The sequence below is a fragment of the Passer montanus genome, unplaced genomic scaffold, assembly GCF_014805655.1.
Source record: "Passer montanus isolate IOZ18808 unplaced genomic scaffold, ASM1480565v1 scaffold16, whole genome shotgun sequence".
NCBI lineage: Eukaryota > Metazoa > Chordata > Aves > Passeriformes > Passeridae > Passer > Passer montanus.
In genome coordinates this window covers 437,424-457,385 of record NW_024363160.1, presented here as the reverse complement: position 1 = coordinate 457,385, position 19,962 = coordinate 437,424, and the positions used below count along the sequence as shown (strand labels likewise).

Genomic DNA, 19,962 nt, shown 5'->3' with positions numbered 1-19,962 from the left:
CTTATTTCATATGCAAAAGTAATGCATTTTATTACAGAAATAAGGAAGATCTGCATTAAGTCATGTCTGCTTTAGAACTCAGGTGACTCCCCACCAGCTGGAATCTATTATTTGATTAAAAATGTTGTTGTGCCAGCTGCCATGCAGCACATTTCACTACTCTGGTTCCAGGAGGAATTAAATCCATACTGAAAATGAAGTCTAGCATGAATCAGCCTCTTCTCAATACCAATGTATACCTGGGGAAAAAAAGGCATGAAAAAAACACCACAAAACTAGCCTTCCTAGACCTGGCCACCCCAGTCTCTAAAGTAGAAGGTGTTCAGTGGTGAAGAACTTCAAATTCCACATATTATAAGGTAGTCATTTTATAAAGCATTGTCATAAATATATCCTCAGGTTTGTTTTTAAAGTGATCTTTCTCACCATAAAAACAAACCTAACTCCTCTTCCAACAGAACCAGTCCTGAAGTTAAAGACAGTTGCTGAATTAAAAAAATTAAAAGCTTTTGTATCTCCCTCATATAGTGAAGTATTTACTAGTGGTAATTATTAGAGAATGGGCCCAAAATAAAAAATAATTTATAGTTAAGTCTGTTACTGCTAATTCAGTTAGAAAGACAGACCGTATTGGGCAAAAAGCCCATTTAATTTGAGGGGGATTTCTGCCTGTTGTGGACTGCAGGAATACCTGCCAGGAGTATATACTGTGAATAAACACTGAAAATGTTGCTTAGTTTCTTGCAGTGCAAGAACATTAAAAGCTTTAAGGCAATTTTTTGCTAAGGCATACTCACAAGGCCTCTCAATAGAAACACAGCAATGGCATATTGATAGGTCTGCTTTTTACTATTCTCTTTTTCTGTTACCTCAAAGCAAGTTGTAGACTACAGCTTCAGTAGCTCTGAAAAAAGTCCATTGTTAGCTCTGAAGAAAGTTTACATTCAATGGATGTTTTCAACTTTCTCTGTTCAACGGATGGTCATACAGTTAAAAAGTTAAAAGGTTTGGATGCCTTCAGACAAGATAGTCTCTTAATATGCAGACATAAGAACATGCAGAGGGTAAGGCTGGAAGCTGAAGCCCACACCCATTCCTGGTGGTGTCAAGGCAGAGACAGAGTGCTCAATACTTTATTTAGAAGCACTAGGTAACTATCATGTGGATATTTCACTGATTAAACTGGTAACAGTCAGTCCAGATTCCCAAGAGGCAGTTATGCCATGTATAAAATAGCTCAAACAGAATACAGTAGGCTTTAGTCACAGCACTGAGCATAGCTGAGGGGTCAAATCACTGCTGACCCAAGCTGCTGTGAGTTGATGTTTGCTTAAACTGAACGGAGGCTCCGAGCAGGGCAGAGAGTACCCAGTGTGAGCACTACAAAAAGTGTCATAGCGATGGGCAGCCCTGCTGACAGAGTCTGCAGGGAAGAGAGTCCCTGCAGCTGGAGCCCCACAGGTACTGAACTCTTCTTCAACCCTGAACGTGGATGCCCAATTCCGACTCTCCAGAGAAACAACAAAAAAAAAGACATTTGTTGCATCTTAGAGGTCTTCCTTTCAAACATGTTTTAATTCAGTTTGGGAAAGCTTGACCTCTTCTCATTTTGTGGGTTGAAATTATTTCCATTTCCAGACCAACTATATTACTTCCTCAATAAGCAAAAAATGTATTATTTAATCTATTTTTAAAGACTGAGCTCTGTGTATTTTCATTCTACATCCCCTTTCACACCAGCACAAAGTATCATAGTGTAGCCCGTTCCATGTTTGCTCAAGCACCAGTTAGAAATGCAGCATGGGTGCACATATTGACAAACACCCCATAAATACAGAAGACACGAAAATGTTTATGCACTGCTCCCATTCACTCGCTTCCCTGGCAGCATAAGCCAGCAACCTCAATCCACCATCATCAAATGAGTCAACTCGCTGTCTTAGGCTGAAAGATGTAGCCGGGGATGTGTATTCTATTTCCCATCTGCTAGAAGGGGGGCAGTTATCTTCTGTTAATTGGGCAGTTTTCTTTATCTCTTCCACAACCAATCCTCCCTCTGCAAGACATCTGCTGTTAATGGGCCATTGAGTCACTGCATGGGTGGTAAAATTCCAACATCCCACTGTAAAATGCTTTGCCCAGGGGGAGGAGCCAAGCATTTCTACCTGGATATAATCTGAGATTTGCAGCACCACAGCAGCCTTTTCCACTGGATTCCCAGAGGAAGACCTGGCCCATCTACACCACCACCACTAGACCTTCAGAGGAGAACTACAGCCTTCTACAGGATCACTACTTCAAGAGAACGACATCTGTCCCTGCAGGAGGACTGCAGCCACCATTTAATCAGACTGCTGCCAACACCCTGACCCACAGGGTGTCAGGTTGTATTCTGATTTTGTCAGTGTTTTTTCTTTTTTTGTACTATTGCATTTGTATTTTTAATTTTCCTAGTAAAGAACTGTTGTTCCTATTCCCATGTCTTTGCCTGAGAGCCCCTTAATTAAAAAATAATACTAATTCAGAGGGAGGGGGTTTACATTTTCCATTTCAAGGAAAGGCTCCTGCCTTCCTTAGCAGACACCTGTCTTTTCAAACTAAGACAGTTGCCATGGATGCATTCCTCTTGTCTGTCATGCAAAATGGAGATATTCTCCATGCCAAAGACACAAGCTTCCAACAGTACCTGCTTCACTGAGAGAGAGTAACAGCTCATCCAGAGATACCACAAAGAGGATTTACACCACTGGAAAGGAACTTTAGTTTCTCCTGGGTATACTTGTATTATAAAAAAGCCATATATTGAGATTTAGCATGATTTCAGGAAGGGGGCCCTGTATAACAGAAGCACAAGTCCCAGATTTGCTAACAGAGACGTTAAAAAAATTGATTCAATGGAAAATTAATTGACAATATTCCTATCCCAAATGGTAGCTAAAACTTTATCCCACCCTACACTGGCATGTATTGTGTATAGGCCTTACATTTCAATAAAACAAAGAAAATGCTTTTAACAGCACACTACCGAGTACACAGGCTACAGGAAGGCTATTATAACCTCAATAAATATTTGCTGACTAAATATACTATTTCAATTAACATAACCCTTATGAAATCAAAGAAGATACTGAAATTTAACTAAATTGCCAGCCCATAGGATTGTGCTCCCTTTCTTCCATAATCAGCAAGGCAAAAAGTCATCACCACAGGAGACCTGGGAAAGTGCAAGGATTAAACTTGTAACATAGGTTCTGGCAAAGAACTCCCGTGGATGCCTGGAAAAACACTGAGTAAATGTCCCATTCATACTCAAATCTCCATTTCCCAAGCCCCTGATGTGCAGCAGTGCTGAACATGCATCTGCAAATGGAAGCTCCAAGAGATCTGAAATAGTAAGGAATGCCACAAGCCCTTCTTTTCCTAAAAGAAGAGATTTGTATTTCAGCTCAGATATTTCATAATTATTAGAAATCTTTAAGAAGCTTCCTTATTAAGGACATAAGCCATCATTTTTCACCTTTACCATATGATATTTGTTTTCCTCACATGGTGCTGTAAAAAAGTTTGTGACAGTTGTAAAGCACTGAGTAATCACAGTTACATTCTTTTCACTGTGTTCTGGTAATATGGAATCATGGAATGATGGTATGGCTTGGGGTGGAAGGGACCTTAAAGATTACCTAGTTCCAGCCCCCTGCCATGGGCAGAGACACCCTTCACTCCACCAGGCTGCTCAGAGCCCCATCCAAAATGGCCTTGGACATTCCCAAGGATGGGGCATTCACAATTTCTCTGGGCAACCTGTTTCAGTGTTTCACTCCCACAGTATAGAATTTTTTCTTGATATCTAATCTAAACCTACTCTTTTCCAGGTTGAAGCCATTCTCCCTTGTCTGCCACTACACGCTCTTGTAAAAAAATCCCTCTGCATCTTTTTTGCAGGCTCCCTTAAGGTACTGGAAGGCCTCAATTAAGTCACGCTGAAGCCTTCTCTTTTACAGGCTGAACAATCCCAACTCTCTCAGCTTCTCCTCCCAGGAAAGGTGCTCCATCTCCCTAATTAACTTGGTGGCCCTTGTGCTGGGGACCTCATCTAGCAGTCCCAGGCAGGGTAGAAGCACACTGTGGGCTGTGCTCAGTGAGAATACAAAAAGATAATTCTCACCTGAAAAGCCACATTTAAACGTTTAAAAAAAGGTCCAGTAAGTGGATATGGATTGTTGACAAGGAAGTAGGACGAAACAAAGAGACCACATCAGTCAACACAAGAGGCAGTGGCTATAACACATCACTAACCCACTTTTTTTTTTTTTCAGGGATTATGGCAGAGGAGACTCTAAGAAGGGATTTAAAAGGAGAAAATGAGGTTAAGTGTGTTGATGTCTGTCCACAGCTCATCCTTAACTTCAGTGTAGCAGTGAATAAAGCCTGCAGATGCTGTTTTGAATACACAGCATGTCAGTGACAAAGCTGGCATTGCAAATGGACTGGAGGACTGTGTGGATGGATTGGCCAGAAGGGCTTTGGATAGGAAATCAGACTGCTTCTTTCTACCATTATGATGAGAGAAATACATTAACATTACAGAAAGACTCACAAGAAAACAATTTTTTTTTAACAGCAGGTTTGAACAAGGTAAAAGTTACATAAGCTGTATGTGGACCATGCTTGTGGCATTGCTTCATGGCCACAGGCATCCCTAGGGCTGGCTCCCAAACCATGTGTCAGTCACAGACATCTCTGGAGGAAAAAGAACACCTTATTCAACAACTTTCATGGTTCATTTCTTAAGATCAGGACATCATTAACTATGTTGGTTGCTATAAGGCATTACTGTCTTCTAATGACTCCTAAAATATCTGTATGTAATAGCTGGAAACTTCTGCATTCCATAACTAATTTGGTCTTTTATAAACTGATTTACAAATGTGCTTGCTATTTAATTCTGTTAGAAAATATTTAAGGTAGTATTTTTTCTGTCACCCCCTTAGCTCAGCCACGTACCAAGATAAAAGAGCAGTGGCTAAGGGGCCCATTTGAGCTCAGTAGCAAACCTTGGTCTTAAAACACATTTGCCTCCCAGCAGATGATGGTCTCAACAGCAGTGCAGCCTTTTATCCAACTGACCATGAGATGGACTGGTGTTTGCCATCCTCTTAGCACACCTCTGAAAACACGTTTGTTTGGTAAGGCTACGTTTTACCAAAGATATGTTCTCATTAGGTTCTCATTGCCACATTAGGTAAATTACTGAAACACTAAGGTAAAAAATAGAAAACAGTGGCAGACATCATCTTCCCATACAAGGCCTTTTTAACAGTGCTTTACAGATGAACCACCTTTCATCAAAGGTTCCAGCAGAGCATCAGAAGAAAGCAATTTTAGGAACACAACAATATCACAAACTTTAGAAAATCCTTTCTGCTGTGCTGCACTGTATTCATGCAAACCTTAACAACAAAAGATCTGTTTAAAATGTGGACTATCTTTGATTGTTTTGCTTAGTGATCTTCACTGTGTCCCTTAAAAACTAGTAATCAGCCCTGGAAGAAAAGCCAGGAGGTAACATACCAGCTAGCTATGCATCACTGTCACAAATCACCAGGGATTTGAAAAGCACACCAGTTGGGGTCCCAGCATCCTGCTAACACCAATACTGTGTCAGGTCCAGCCCAGTCTTTCACCCATTGTGAGGGATTCCACCAAGCAGAGCCTGGCTCAGGGAGGCCAGCGGTGCTTTCCAGGGTCTGCCAGGCACAGGGAGGACATTCCTGCTGCCTCCAAGGGAGATGCTGTGCTCACATGGACACACAGCTGCTCAGAGAGGAACTCTGTGTGTGTGTGTCAGCCTGAAACTGAACTCCACCCCACAACTGGGCTCTAACACTCAGACTACAGCATCCTGTAAGGTTTTTATAAGACAACTCACTACGCAATAAAATAAGCCTGCAAAGTGTGCTGAAGAACCATGTCCTAAGAGCAGCCACCTTCCTGCACTGACTAGAGCTGGACCTTGGGCAAACAGCTCTGGTGCACACATCCTCTGCCTGAGTGTCCTGAAGAGCACTCCAGGTTGGCCAAGCAGAAAATGTGTGTATTCATGTTTTAGTGCCTTATCTGGGGTGGGTACTCATCTGCTGTCAAAAGCCAAGAGTTATGTTCCTGACAACAATAAGGACAGGGACTAAATCAAGAAAAGAGTTCAGAGAGGCAGAGAAATTCAGATGAGCTTTTGATGAACAAACCTCATTAACTGACTGGCTATCAGCTATCCAAATAGATTAAAAGAATTATCATTATAGCTGTAGTTTACCAGTCTGGAAAAGTGACATTTAAAAGTCACCACACAACACTGTTACCTGTAATGCTATGTTGTAAATTTGTTATTGTTATTGTAAATACACAGCAACTCTTGAAACTTATTGGCAGCATTCAAAAGTACTGGTAAGAGCAAATAAAAATGCATTCATTTCGGGGAAATTAGGTATTCTTATGACTTCATGTTCTCATTAAATAGCAAGCATTAAAAATATGCCCATTGCAATGTGCACAATAGCCAACAAAAATGCTGGGTTTGCTACACTTTCTTCAGACTGAGTCAACTGAAATTAGGTTTTCAAATCCATGAAAGACAGGCAGAGTCAAACAGTCAAACATGATGCTTTCCCAATGCCATCATATGTCAGAATACTACATGTGAAAGTTCATACATTTGATTTCCTAGAAGATACCACTTTTCCCTTCTTGTCAAAACCTTACCATTTCCCGGGCAAAAAATTCAAATGTGTGCATGTTTCAGACAGCCTTACTTGTTATGGATGGACTCAGATTATGCTGTCCCAGTTGAGTGATTTAAAATTGGATTTATTGTGATTCTTCATGATTGAAGAGGCCAAAGCCTTCCCAAGGGAAAACAACTGTAAGATGTTCTGCAGAGCAGTTTAAGGAGTACATGTGAACTTCTTAGCTTCACAAGGTTAATGTGTGTCTTGGTTTCACTGTAAGTAACTCAACCTTCTTATTAACCACAAGAAAGACAGTAATTTTCAAGTCTATAGAGTAGAAATGAATTATTTTCCTACATTTCCCCTCCCTCCTCAAAATATGCAAAGCAAATGTTGAAATTCCCAATTCAATATATGTCAAAGAAGAAAAAGGTTCAAAGCCAAATCCTAGAAAGTCAAAAAATGCCAGAACAAATTTAGTTCAACTCCCTTGTGCTTATACATCAAGATGAAATATTTAATTACATGATGACATGCTATTTTTTGACTGCATTATCTGTGCTTTAAAGAACAAGAAACAAATTCCATAGTGGCCTGATTGGACCAGATGTTTAGATGTTCATTGCATTTCAAATATAATACTTCAGTAGTTATTTATCTTATTGAGAGAGGTATAAGGTCAGATCAAAACTTTCCCAAGATTATCTGATTCTTTGATTTTTCTTTCAGTAGAAAAAACACTATTGGAAATATATCTTCCACCAGCAAATCCTGCTTGATAGTATGCTGTAATCTAGTTTTGAATTAACAAAACTAGAACAAATCTAATTTGCCTGATTTTTTTTTCAAACAGGTCCATCACAATGACTAACTCATCAAAATATTTCAAATTGCAGTCTAAAAATACCAGCTATTTATTATTTTACTCTGCTGTACAGACATCAGTCTAACACTCAATCAGAGTAAGTGGTGATGAATCATGCACATTTTAGGAATGTCTTGGCTCTCTGAACAGCGTTTGGGTTCTAAATCTTTATTGATAGAAATATCTTACTTCCAACAGAAATTTACATACAAATGTGCAAATCAGGGCTGGAGCAGCAAGCCTGTGTTATGGCTAAGAGGTGGCTGGGCTTGGCTAGCTGCCTTCAGTGCCTACTTCCACCTTGGCTCGGATAATTGGAATAAAGATGAATGAAAATTTAGGCCTGCAGTTTTAATAGTAACTATTTGTTATTTAAATTTCCTGTTCCACACTAAATGATTGCAAGAATGTGTGCTCAGAATTAAAAGGCTGCTCTTTAGCATCAGCACATTGATTTCTTGGGGTCCTTGCAAAGCTTTTCACATTGTTCCTGGCCTACAGCTCTACACCCCTCTAACTGCCTGTCAGACATCATTTCTGCTTTATGAATAAATAATATGATGCCCAGGGGAAATGTTGGGCTAAGACAAAAAAATCAATATGTGTCTAGCACGTATTAGGCAGTTGTTCAGCTGAAGTCTGTCTCAAATATGCGGAGTAATTTTAATAACAAAACAAATTCTTTCTGCACTGAGCTTAAAATAAGGCTATTAAGAAAGCACTACTACTATATCACTCTGTATCCTATTTGAAGATTAATAATACTGTTCTCCTAAAATGTGAATAAATGTTCTGATTGCAACAGAATTATCCAATTATTTGGTGATTATTTGTCTATAAATTTCAAATATTCACCCTACAGAAAAATGTTAGCAAGTGATTTTTTATTCTGTTCCTCTTGGAGCAGTGCTGGTGGACATCTGTGTGGTAAAGCTGTTATTACAACTGACTTGTTTGTTATTTTAAAAACATATTCCAAAACCACCTTTTTTTTTTCTTTCCAGAGGACCCAGGATCAAAAGTGAAACAAAAGCAGGGTAAATTAATCATTAATGCAGTTCTGTAATGGTCTTAGTCATTCCTGCAACATAAGCCTATTTTTACAGTCAGCACTGTTCAGTCCCCCACCATGCCCAGATGCCAACCTGTCACAGGAATATTTGAATCCCTCCACTTTTACAGGGCTTGTCTAAATAAACAGGCTTAACTCCTGTCATGGGGCAGTTCTTAAATTCCTTTGCATTATGCCTGAGGAGGGCTGGTTATGTTAACTGTACCATACAGGAAGCAGCACTGTAGGAACTGCTGCCCATTGCTCTCCCACAGAGAGAGAACCCTTACTGAAGGTGGCTAAGCTTGACTCCTACACTCCTTCCTTGCTTCCATGAGCCCTTCCTCACCAGGAAAGCTTGGGCTGTGCCAGGCAGCAGTGCACAGCCCCTGCTGACAGCACATCTCTCCCCCTCCCAGTTCACTGATGGCCAGCAGGGCTGAAGTCTCACCCATCTTCACCTCCTCAAAAATGTTCCCTTCCCACTGCGCTCCTTGAAAACACAGATCTCATGCTGTAAAACGAGGAGGAGATGGATAGGTTATTTTGGGACAGGGGCAAGCTTCCAGTGCTCCTAGGAGCCCTCATGAAAGCCACAGGCACCCCAGGTTCAGCAGCATGGCCAGACAAACAGCAAAACCAGAGAGGTAAAGACAAACTAGCAAGCCACAGTCAGACCCATGGACGACCTTTGAGATCCCTGACTCCAAGCCACCAACATTCAGCTCATGGACACTGCTCTCCAAGGGGGTTTTTTCATCCCCCTGCTGTTATGCAACCCTTTTAGTGCAGATCCTCCCCATGGGAGCTTGTTGACAAGGCTGCTCCTCTGCTCCGTTCAGGATAATGAAAAGCACAAACTTCGTGTATTTATGGCCCTTTCAGACTGAGGAGCTGCAGATGAGTGCCCTTGCCTGGGGGTGCTTACTCCTGCAGGAGAGCCAGCCATCTGGAAGGGCAACCTGGAGAAAGCAGAGGGAACACCTGACATCTCAGGCAAAGAAACCTGCAGATGTGCAGAGGCCACCACTGGTAGTGGCAGGGGTGCAAGGTATCCTGAGGCTCACACCAGCCAACGTGGTGGAGCCCATTAACATCAACACTGATAGAAAATGCTTTTGCCAACTCAAAGAAAGTGAAATGATAAAGACAAGAGGGGACTTCTAAGAACAAACAAACCAAAAAGGAGCAAATAAAAGCCCCCCAACAAACTCAACCTAAAAAAAGCCTATTAACAAACAAAAAAGCCCCACACCCACTCCTCAAAACCCACACAGACAAAAAGGAGAAGCCTGAGGCTGACATTTGTATGGATTTCTGTTGATTCCAAATACCTACAAACCCCCATCCCCGGCTGCTTGGTGCAAAACAGCCAGAAAGAAAACTGAAAGCAGAACAGTAATTTCCACCACAGGCAAGCTGTCAGCTGTAAGCACCAAACCATGTATCCTGTGCAAAGTTACTTTGATGGAAGCACCTCTTCATCACTTCTGGCTGCCTTTCTGGTGAGGGCCACGGCCAGGTCCCTGGCAGTGCTGCCATGCCAGCAAACCCTCTCCAGCTGGCACCTGGCTCACACATTTTCCTTCAGCCACTGGCCTTGCACCTCTGCCATGCCAACGCCAGGCCAGACAGCCCAGGGCAGAGACATTGCACATGGGCAGACCAGTGTGATGTCCAGCCACGGCCACCACAAACATGGAACAAACCAGTCCTGCATGTTCTTTGCACGACCTAAGTTACAGGGGATGACTGCCAACTCCTCTGCTGTGGAGACCTACCCAAGAGACACCACCCTGCTCTTCACCCTTCACGTCCCTCAACCCTCACCACAGTGTATCAGCGCAAGAAGCCACTTCTGTGCTTGGATGACTGCCAACTCCTCTGCTGTGGAGACCTACCCAAGAGACACCACGCTGCTCTTCATCCCTCACACGTCCCTTAACCCTCACCACAGTGTATCTGTGTTAGAAGCCACTCCTGTGCTCCTAAAAAAATGACTGTACAACATGTATTTCTGCTAGCCCCCAGACTTGACCTTGGACACTTGACTCATGACCACTCAAGTCGCACATCCTTATCCTTTCAATGCTATTTAAATGAATAACTAAACCTCCTAAACTGACATTGGCTGTAACCTCTCGATGTTGCCTTTGAAAGCCTCAGGAACCCCAGGGAGGAAGAGAAACCTCTCAGTGAAACACCAGACCTGTCTGTGCGTGCAGTGCATTGGGATGTGGTTCCTGACTGGCTGAATGAAGTCCTCGGTTGAGCGACCTCCTTAATCTCCTCTCACAGTTGCCTCCTCCACCTCCATCTGAAGGTGCTCCAAACCACACCCATCAAGTGACCCATGGAGGCATCATTTGGTTTTTTTTACACAGCCCAAAATCTGCCAGCTTAAATACTGATACTGTTTTACCACCAGCACAGCTGGTTGAGAGAGGATCTTGCCCTCCAACCATCCAACCTCCAGCCAAACAGCTGTTTCTGGGCCATGCTAAAACTCAGAGAAGTGCACCCAGATTTCTGAAAGACACTAGAACCCAAATAAAACTTTTGGTTTTTTCAGCTCTAAGGTTCCCAGCTTTCAACAATAATGATAATGCTCTGGACCTACATTTGCCCTCAGATGGCACTGTGCTGCTGCCTATTGCTGATGGAGGATAACACGGCGTGATAATATCTGTTCACAAGTTCTGATTTCCTCTGCAAGAGTTCAGATTATGCAGGTCCGTCAGACATGCTTCAGTCATCAACACATTTTTATTGCAAACAGAATTTGCAGTAACAAACAGAGGAGAGGGAGAAAACCCTCAGCTTTCAGATGTGTTTCATTTCCTGATCTGACTATCTTTCACAGAAAATGGGAGTTCAGATGCTTCATCTTTGACAGATGTAAAGGCAACTGTCACAGACCTCTAGCTTCCACAAGGTAAGACATGAGAAGCATGAGTGGTAATAAATTGGTTTTACATTAATTTTATCTCTAAAGTGTCTGTACAAGCTCATGGATTTATATGTTCATTTTAAAGACAACTATTCCCAAGAAGTAATGATTCTATGAACCATATTTATGTTGTATTTATTTATGCCTTTCTCATGAGCTCAGAATCTAGAACTGAAGCAACTTTGTCCTATGTGAAGGTAACAAAAAGAGACAGAGGGGGACTCAGAGTATTCACACAAACTCATACAACCAGTCACTGTAGCTTAGGATGCACCTGGTCAGACAAGTTGTGGTAACCAAGTATGTTACCAGGGATGTGCACTCCATTTTGCAAAGGAAAAGGTAAACCTGTCTAGGGTTAAAAAAGTTAAGTTTGTCTGAACAATCCACCTTTCTTTTAGGAAAAGCTAGGAATGTGCAGCAGGTCAGTTAGCACTGTGGGGTTACCCTGGAATATTTTGTTTGCAATATTGTCAATATGCATTAAGTGAAGACCACCTGCTTGGTGTGCAGCAGCAAAGCACTGATTTCTCATAAAGTTTCAAGGCTCTTACTGTATTAAGAAAGGGACTTGCAATCTTCCCAGTATTTCTCAAGTCAGGCACAAATTGTGTGCATTACATACAATCAAGTCAAGTCCAGTCTGGTGCCATATCACTTACTAGTAACAGCCACCCAATAAAGGCTGGGACACTTGGAATTAAAATTAACTTCAGTCCTTGAAATTTACCTTTTTCCAGGTGTTGGGAGACATTACTTAAGAAGCAACCCAACATAAATTTGGTATTGCCCAAATCTCATGATTCCTCCAGTAAATGAGGGTAAGCAGCACCAGCTGAAGGCTGGATGTTGTTGGTCCCCATGCAGAGGTACCAGCTCTGCTCTGCGGACTGCACACCAACTTCCTAACCACAGTATCCTTTTCTGCACCCAGCACAGGGGGAGAGCTTTGTAAATTGAACATGAAACATGAGCCCCCAGCATCTATTTCGTCCACTTGCTGTCCACACCCATGGTGACCTCATTAGCCACTCTTCCAAACAGGCTTTGAGACAAGCAAGTTGATGTATAGAGCTGCAGCATCTACCACAACTGCAACAGCAGAAACAGCTTTTATCAACTTGGCAAAGTGAACTAGGATTGATTTCCAAGGAGGTGGTCATGGCTTTGCTTGACCAAAGCATTTACACTGACCAAAGCCACCTTCCTGGGTCAGGAAAGCCTGTGCCAGCACTGCAGGACAGGTGATGGCTCTCACACAGCCCCAGGAAGAAAACCAGCTGAAAGACTGGGATGCCAAGGGGTAAGGAACAACCTTCTGAATGACCACACACAAACAAACCCATATTCAGCATGTTTTACCTTTCAGCTGGGACTGACACTGCTCCTTCTTAAGACAAAAATACAAGAAATGCATTTTCAAAATGTGTTTACATCTTTGTTTTATACACACACACTGGCAATCTCACACAGCTCACCAAGGTTGGTGAAACTGTAAGCAACAGTTTCTGTAAAAGCTGCCTGTACCATTGTTGCTACCATTTTAGTTGCTTAGCACTGGCCCCTTCATAAATTACAAGTCTTAAAAGATGAGTTAAAGCCAAGCTGACCACCACAGGAAAGAGAAAGCAGCTATATAAACAATTACCTTGTAGTCTCTGTAGGGCTCGATGTTCAAGTGAGATACAGCATTGACAAATGATTCCTCCTAGGCAGGAAAAAAAAAAATCAAAAAGTTTCACAAGTCCAAATTCAATTATGACACACTTTAAGAATATGAAAATATACATTACATTCTCTGATTTATCAAATTTAAAATCACATCCAGAGAAAAGCACTTTATGAAAAGGTTTTCTTACTATATTGAAAATACCCAAGAGTAACTAATACTAAGTTTTAATTCCTTTTTATTATTTTTGTCTGTAAACTATCTTTTAGCTTTTTAAGATCTGATAAAATTAGGCTGAGAATTAGGACATTTTTATTCTCTCACCTATGCAATGTTGCCAAAAATACAAATTTCATAGAAGAAATCAGAATTAAAGGCTCCCATATATGAAGTTAGGTGGTTTATACTCATGCAGCGACAGTATCTTCAGAGAGATTTCTGTAACTCCTTGGGTTTGATATGTAGAAACTCACTGTTACTTAGCAATTGTACTGGTTTAGTATCTAAGCAAAAAGCATCCAGGTCAGTGATGAGAGATTTACCAGAAGCAGAGAGACATAAAGAGGCTGCAAATTTTCCCTTGGCACCAGCCTTGGAACACATACTTTTGTTTACAGGATAACAGAGGGGCCATATGGTGGCAGTTTGTCCTGCAATGCCTACATAACAAAAATTACTAACTTTGGACTTTGTTTTTTCCCCATTGCTTACTTTGTTTTTTCCCCATTGCTTACATGTTTTCCCCATTGCTTACTTTGTTTTTTCCCCATTTTGGACTTTGTTTTTTCCCCATTGCTTACATAAAAAATTAACTAACTTGGTTTGTAAATTGACTTAGCTAGAACATTAAATGTCCTCCCAGAACATTTATTTCAGATTTAAAGGGTCTTACACTGTTAACTTTGTAGGGGACTAGCTCACTAGGGTATTTAAGACTGGTTTGAACCAAAATTAGGGCAATAAATAAATTAGGCTCTGAAACACTAACATGTAAGATTAGAAAATATCATTAACACCAAAGTAAGGGGAAACAGATACAAAATAGACTATCTCTGAAGGAATATGCCATTTCTTCTACACCGTTAATTTTCAGAGGAGACTCAAGTTACTAAAGTAGCTTAAGAAAGCAGAGATAGCCTGACACTATCTGCTTGTTCAGACCACAGAAGGATATATTGATTCAATTACTTTCTTTTGATGTAAATCCAAATTAAAATCAGTATAAGAACATATTGCAACTAAAACCTTGTGCAAAAAGATTTTTTTTTCTTTTTATAATAATTACCCAGTTGTTTTCCTCATTCATACCCATGTGCATGTGTCCCACATCCCCCCACTGTACTAGTGTACTCAACTAAAAATAAAGCAGTGCATGCTCCTGGAGAACTGTTGCTTAGCTACATTCTCAATTATCACAATGCTGGCCTTACCCATTCAGTGACAAGGTCAAAGCAATTGTTTCTTTACTTTAATGATGAAGTATCCTGTTTATAAAAATCTTATCTGTTTCCTACTTGGTAAAATATTGCACATTTCAGTCAATCATTGCTGGCAAATCCCCCAGAGAGACACAGTGTGAGAACAAAACTGGAAGTGTACATTTTTGCCCTTAATAGAGAGGGGTTTTTTTCCTCCCTCAACCCCACCCTGAACACCAACTACCTCACACTGACACAGAGGCAACCAATTATACCAACATTTGTTTTCCTTCTCTGCTGTGTCCAGGCAAATATGGCAGAAATGCAGTAGTTGTATATTTATTCTCATTCTTCCCCCCATTCAATAACAAGGATAAGTAAAGTGGCAGTTTTTAATTAGCGTGTACCTAGAGTTGGTGCTGTGGGAAAGCTAAAGAAAAGAAGGGTTTTCCCCATCACTTGTAAACACAATAACTTTTTGGGTTTTCTTTGCCTTTGAGGGCAGGTGTTCAGCTGCAAAGACTGTAATTCTCCCATGGCTAGTCTGGGCTGCTGAATATTTCATAGCCCCTGAGAAATGCAGCTGTAATCAACTCACAAATAATGAAATGGGCAGCAATAATAGAGCAGAGGTAAAGTGCACCATTAGAAAGCATCAGTGCTTTGACTGCTGGTGCTGCAGTCTTGCTGTACCAATTTATCAGGGTATTTGATAAAATAATAATGCTATCAACTATGAAACAAAAATTAATGCTATGCCAAAAAAAACCACCCAAACCCAACAAGTGTCTCAGGTGGGCAACATGAATAGCACACACAAAAAAGTCTGAAAGCACGTCAAAAGGAGTCACATTCAAGACTGAAACTCTATTAGATGTATTAATCACATGCCAACTACACACAGCCATCTTCAGGTATTAATAGAAAAGTAAGTTTACAGAAGTTAATTCAGGAAAAGCTTCATAAATATTAAAATAAAACAGATAAATTACTTTGGAAGTAATAAGCATGTTCATCTTAATCATATCTTGCAGAATAACCCATCTGCTGTCTTAACTTCTTTGTAACAGGATCTTGAGGTTTGACATTCAGAATCTCAACCATCTCTCTAGGAAGCCTGTTCCAGTCTTTGACCACCCTCTTGGTAAAAAAATGCTTCCTATTGTCCAGTCTGATCCCCCCTTGACACAGCTTTGAACCATTTCCCATGTACCCTATAATTGAATACCAGGTAGAAGAAACTCCCTGTCCACTTCCCCTGCTCAGGAAGCTGTAGGGAGTTGTGAGGTTGCCATGCAGCCTCCTTTTCTCACAAACCCAAAGTCCTCACTGGGCATTCAAAGCCATATTTCAAGTGACTCTGTGATATGCAACTGTGGGGAAAAGCACCTGAGAAACAAGCAGAGGCTGAAGAATAGACACTGCTCCAGACCTGCATTCTGGAAATGCAGCAATCTCCCACAAGAACCACGGAGCAGGTGGATGCTCCTCCTATGGACCAGGACATGCCTCACTCCAGAAGAGGGCAGGTACTGCCTTCCCCAGCCCACATTTTCCCAAGTACCACAGGACACCCTGCTGAACCACACCTCCTGTGGCTGCACAATCCTTTCTCATCCTCCTCCAAGCAAGGGCTGACACTCAGAGCTGCCTGCCGAGAGACACTCAGAAGTAACATGCCCAAGTCGGAGGCAACTCACAGAAGGCTCTGTGCCTCTGTTAGTTAACTGCTGATACCCACAAGAACATGTTGAATGCAATTCCTAGAAGTTAAAGGAAGGTGTGGATGCAGGACTGTTGGCAGGTTCACATACAGCACAACACATTGCAAAGAGAAGTCTTGACGGAAGCGTGAAGTTGCACAAACACCTGTGCAAGCAGAAATCCAGCAGCAGTGGGAAAGAGAAATTGCTACATGCTTTGAGAAAGAATCTCTCCATGCAGGAAGTTTGAAATTTGTGTCAGTCTGATCATCTTTTACATGTTTCATAAAGTAATTCATAGGAACTCAAGGAATCTAAGCAGATTGTAAAAGAAGTCAAAGTGAAAAACACACCCTCTTCTTTCAGTGCCTTTGTACTTGTTATGTTCTCTACAAGGATATGCTGTATTTTCATTTCTTTCCTCACCAGAAACACATACAGATTGTGGACAGGTTTAATATTGCCAGAGAAAATGTGTTGTACACATGTTCAGTGCAGCAGTGGGAAATGAGCTCTCTCTAACATCCCAGAAACACATCACCTGTCACTCTGAAAGAAAATAGTGTCTCAGGGTGATACTGAACTGGAATAATTCCCATGCTTTGATAATTAAAGTACTCCTCCTAATGTTATCTTCCATCTGCTGGAGAAGAGATCACATAGATAGACCTTCCAGCCACACAGAGCCCCCCAAAATTATCTTCAACCATCAGAAAGCTCAGACATAACTAAGATGCCCTCATTCATATTCTCCTACATTCCCTCCTACAAATACCCAAAGATAAATTACTCAGACAAACTCCAATTTGGACTTTAAATGTCACAGGCAAATCTTATGTAGCTCATTTTTCCTTTCACTTTTTTCCCTGGGATGAAAGAATTATTATTAACTCCCTGGGGATCATGTCTTCACTCTACTGTGAAAAAGCACGTGATAGGCAGAGACAGACCTTGAACAATGTAAGGCTGGTAGAGCTGCTCTACAAGTTTATCTATTAAAAATTCAAATATCTATTTCAACAGCCTGTGTTGTATTTTCTGTCATATCACTAATCCTCAGAGACAGACCTTGAACAATGTAAGGCTGGTAGAGCTGCTCTACAAGTTTATCTATTAAAAATTTAAATATCTATTTCAACAGCCGTGTATGTTCTGTCATATCACTAATCCCCTTCCAGATATCAGCATCCCAGTCTAGCCCTTCTATAAAACAGTAAGACTATGCTGATACAGGCTGCTGTAATTTGTGAGGTGTCTTATTTTTAAAATTTACATTTCTAGAACTGGTCTTAGAGGAAGGGTGAATAGGAAATACACACACACATGCAATTCTAGCATCAAGGGACTCATAGACCATGCCCAACTCCTAAGAGGGGCTCTCACTCCTCAGCCAACACTTCCAAGGCAGGCAGCAGTTACTGCTCATGTGCTGTCTCCTCCTTGGGCAATTCACTCTACTGGGAGCCTTGGAAAATTTGCAGCATCATATTAACTCTTTCCAAGACTATGTATTTGCCGATATATTGTGAAAAGGATTTTCAAGACATTCAAACTCAAACTGGCATTTTGTGATGGTAACTATAGGAGGTGAGGGTAGCAGTGGTGCTGCCTGTTACAGCTGTTGGCCATCTTCCCCTTTCATGATAAATTTCAATTGCTAAAAAATGTGCCTTCATGCTAAATGAAGTTTTGGGTATCTCCACTATAACAATGCATAAGTTTCTGAAAAAAAAAAATAAAAACAAAGAAAAGCACATTTCACTGCACAAGTTGAAAGGTTTTTTTCTTTGAGAAGCTCAAGTATCTCTACTCTTTGAAGAAAGGACTTGACAAGATCCAGGAAAAAGCTACATGTCAGAGAGATGCTTTTTACTGCCTTCTGAAATTAGATAGATGTACGCCTCTGAGAACAGGAACAAGAGTAAGGAAATTGGAGAAAAGTAAGGACAAAGAGGGAAACTGGGATTGAGAGAGGTGTTGGCAAGATAATGGGTAAGAACGGGCAAGGAAGTTTGGCTGGGGAGTCTGGGAGAAAAGCAGGAAGAAAGAAGGTACAGGAGTTAAGGAGGAAAGATGCTAAGAGTCAGTCAATATAGGCAAAATCCAAGGAGAAAAAAATGGGTGAAAAAGGAGAGTGAAATCAGGAGTTACTTGGATGAGAACAGGGTGAGCTGAGACCCATCCAACATGCAGCTGGTACAAGGGGAGACTGGCACTGGCTCAGCAGAGACAGGACACAGAGCTCAGGAGGCAGCAGCACAGACCTGGGAGGCTGGATGGGAGACTGGCAGTGACAGGGCATCAAGAGAATGGCAGGAACGTAACAGAAGTCCTTTGGGACAAAAAGAAAAATATACAACAGATTGTTGAGATGAAAACAGCGGCTGCAGAGAGAAATACACTTGGAGAGCTGTAAGGGTGAGGAAAACATTCAAGAATAAGGCTTAGGAAAAGACAAGCAATGCAGAAGTAGAAAGGAAACAGGTCTAAGTCAAAAGCAGAAGGTCAGAAGAGACCACCTTTTGGCAGAACTAGACAAAGGAGTCTGTATCACAAAAGCATATTCCTGTCCAGAGCCAGGCTCATGACTGAGTGCAGCAATCTAGACACAGTAACACATTCACTTTAGGGACAACTGGGCTAGAACATATTTTTTTCTTTACCTAATTTCTCATCTCTGCTGGCACCAATGGCACAAAGCAATAGGGCAATAAAATGAACAGACATTACAGGATACTTTAAAACGTGAAATGGTAACACTCTGTCCCTTTTAAGGATGTGTCACCAATCTACATGAGCTATGGATTTTGTTCAAACTGACTTCTTTAAATATGCCAATGTCTCAAGGGTCTGCCATAGGGCCTTTGGACAGTCTGACTGTCCTTTGAAAACCAGACTAGCCTGCCTTGTGATCTCTCATACCCAGCATCAGCAGGAGGCTGTGAGGAGCCAGCTATAGCTCAGCAGGGCACTGATACCTCCCATCCTTGAAGTGCCTCCAGCATAGCTAATGCTTTCCAAGTACTACCACAGGGCTGGGAAAAAAATGACCCTTAGCCTCTGCTACACAAGACAGGGACACAGCTGGCAAACTGCATGAGATGGGTGGCCAGATCTTTTTAGTGCTTGTGATAGAAGGAGAAAAAACACCCACCTAAGTAAACAAATGCCCATAACTTGCCAGAAATACTGAGGTGTTCTTGTCACTACAGATCAGGGGTGGAGGGGGCTCCCTTGGAACCCCTCATCCAGGCACAGTTTCTGCAGAAACCATGATGCAATGGATGGAGAGACAAGAAGTGCTGGCACACCCACCTCAGTTTCACTCTGATGGGTCACACACACTGTACACCCAGATCTGGTATTCACTGGCCCACTGGCTTAAGTGTGCCCTTAATTATTACCACAGTAACTGGAAGGCACACAACCACCCCCTTATGCTGCAGTCTTTGTCCATTTTAATACATAGAACTGATGCGTAGAGCCCAGGAAAAAAAATATGGTGACATTTATTTCTTTATTGAAGGAGCCTTGCCTCTTACTCCTAACACTGACCAGTATAACACACCATTAATGGCAGT

The 19,962-nt window shown here is 41.6% G+C and overlaps 1 protein-coding gene across 4 annotated transcripts in view; it reads right to left on the bottom strand.

The window, feature by feature from the left end:
- The window catches only part of PAG1 (phosphoprotein membrane anchor with glycosphingolipid microdomains 1), a 110,448-nt gene that overhangs the window by 71,912 nt on the left and 18,574 nt on the right, over positions 1–19,962 (bottom strand). For 2 of the 4 annotated variants that reach the window (XM_039702977.1, XM_039702978.1), the window contains exon 2: positions 13,240–13,299. The exons of 1 other annotated variant lie outside the window; for it this stretch is intronic. The gene's annotated coding sequence lies outside the window, so the exon portion shown is untranslated. Of the gene's footprint in view, positions 1–13,239; positions 13,300–13,584; positions 13,677–19,962 lie in introns of those variants that run through there. One more of the 4 variants, XM_039702979.1, reaches the window with a different exon arrangement.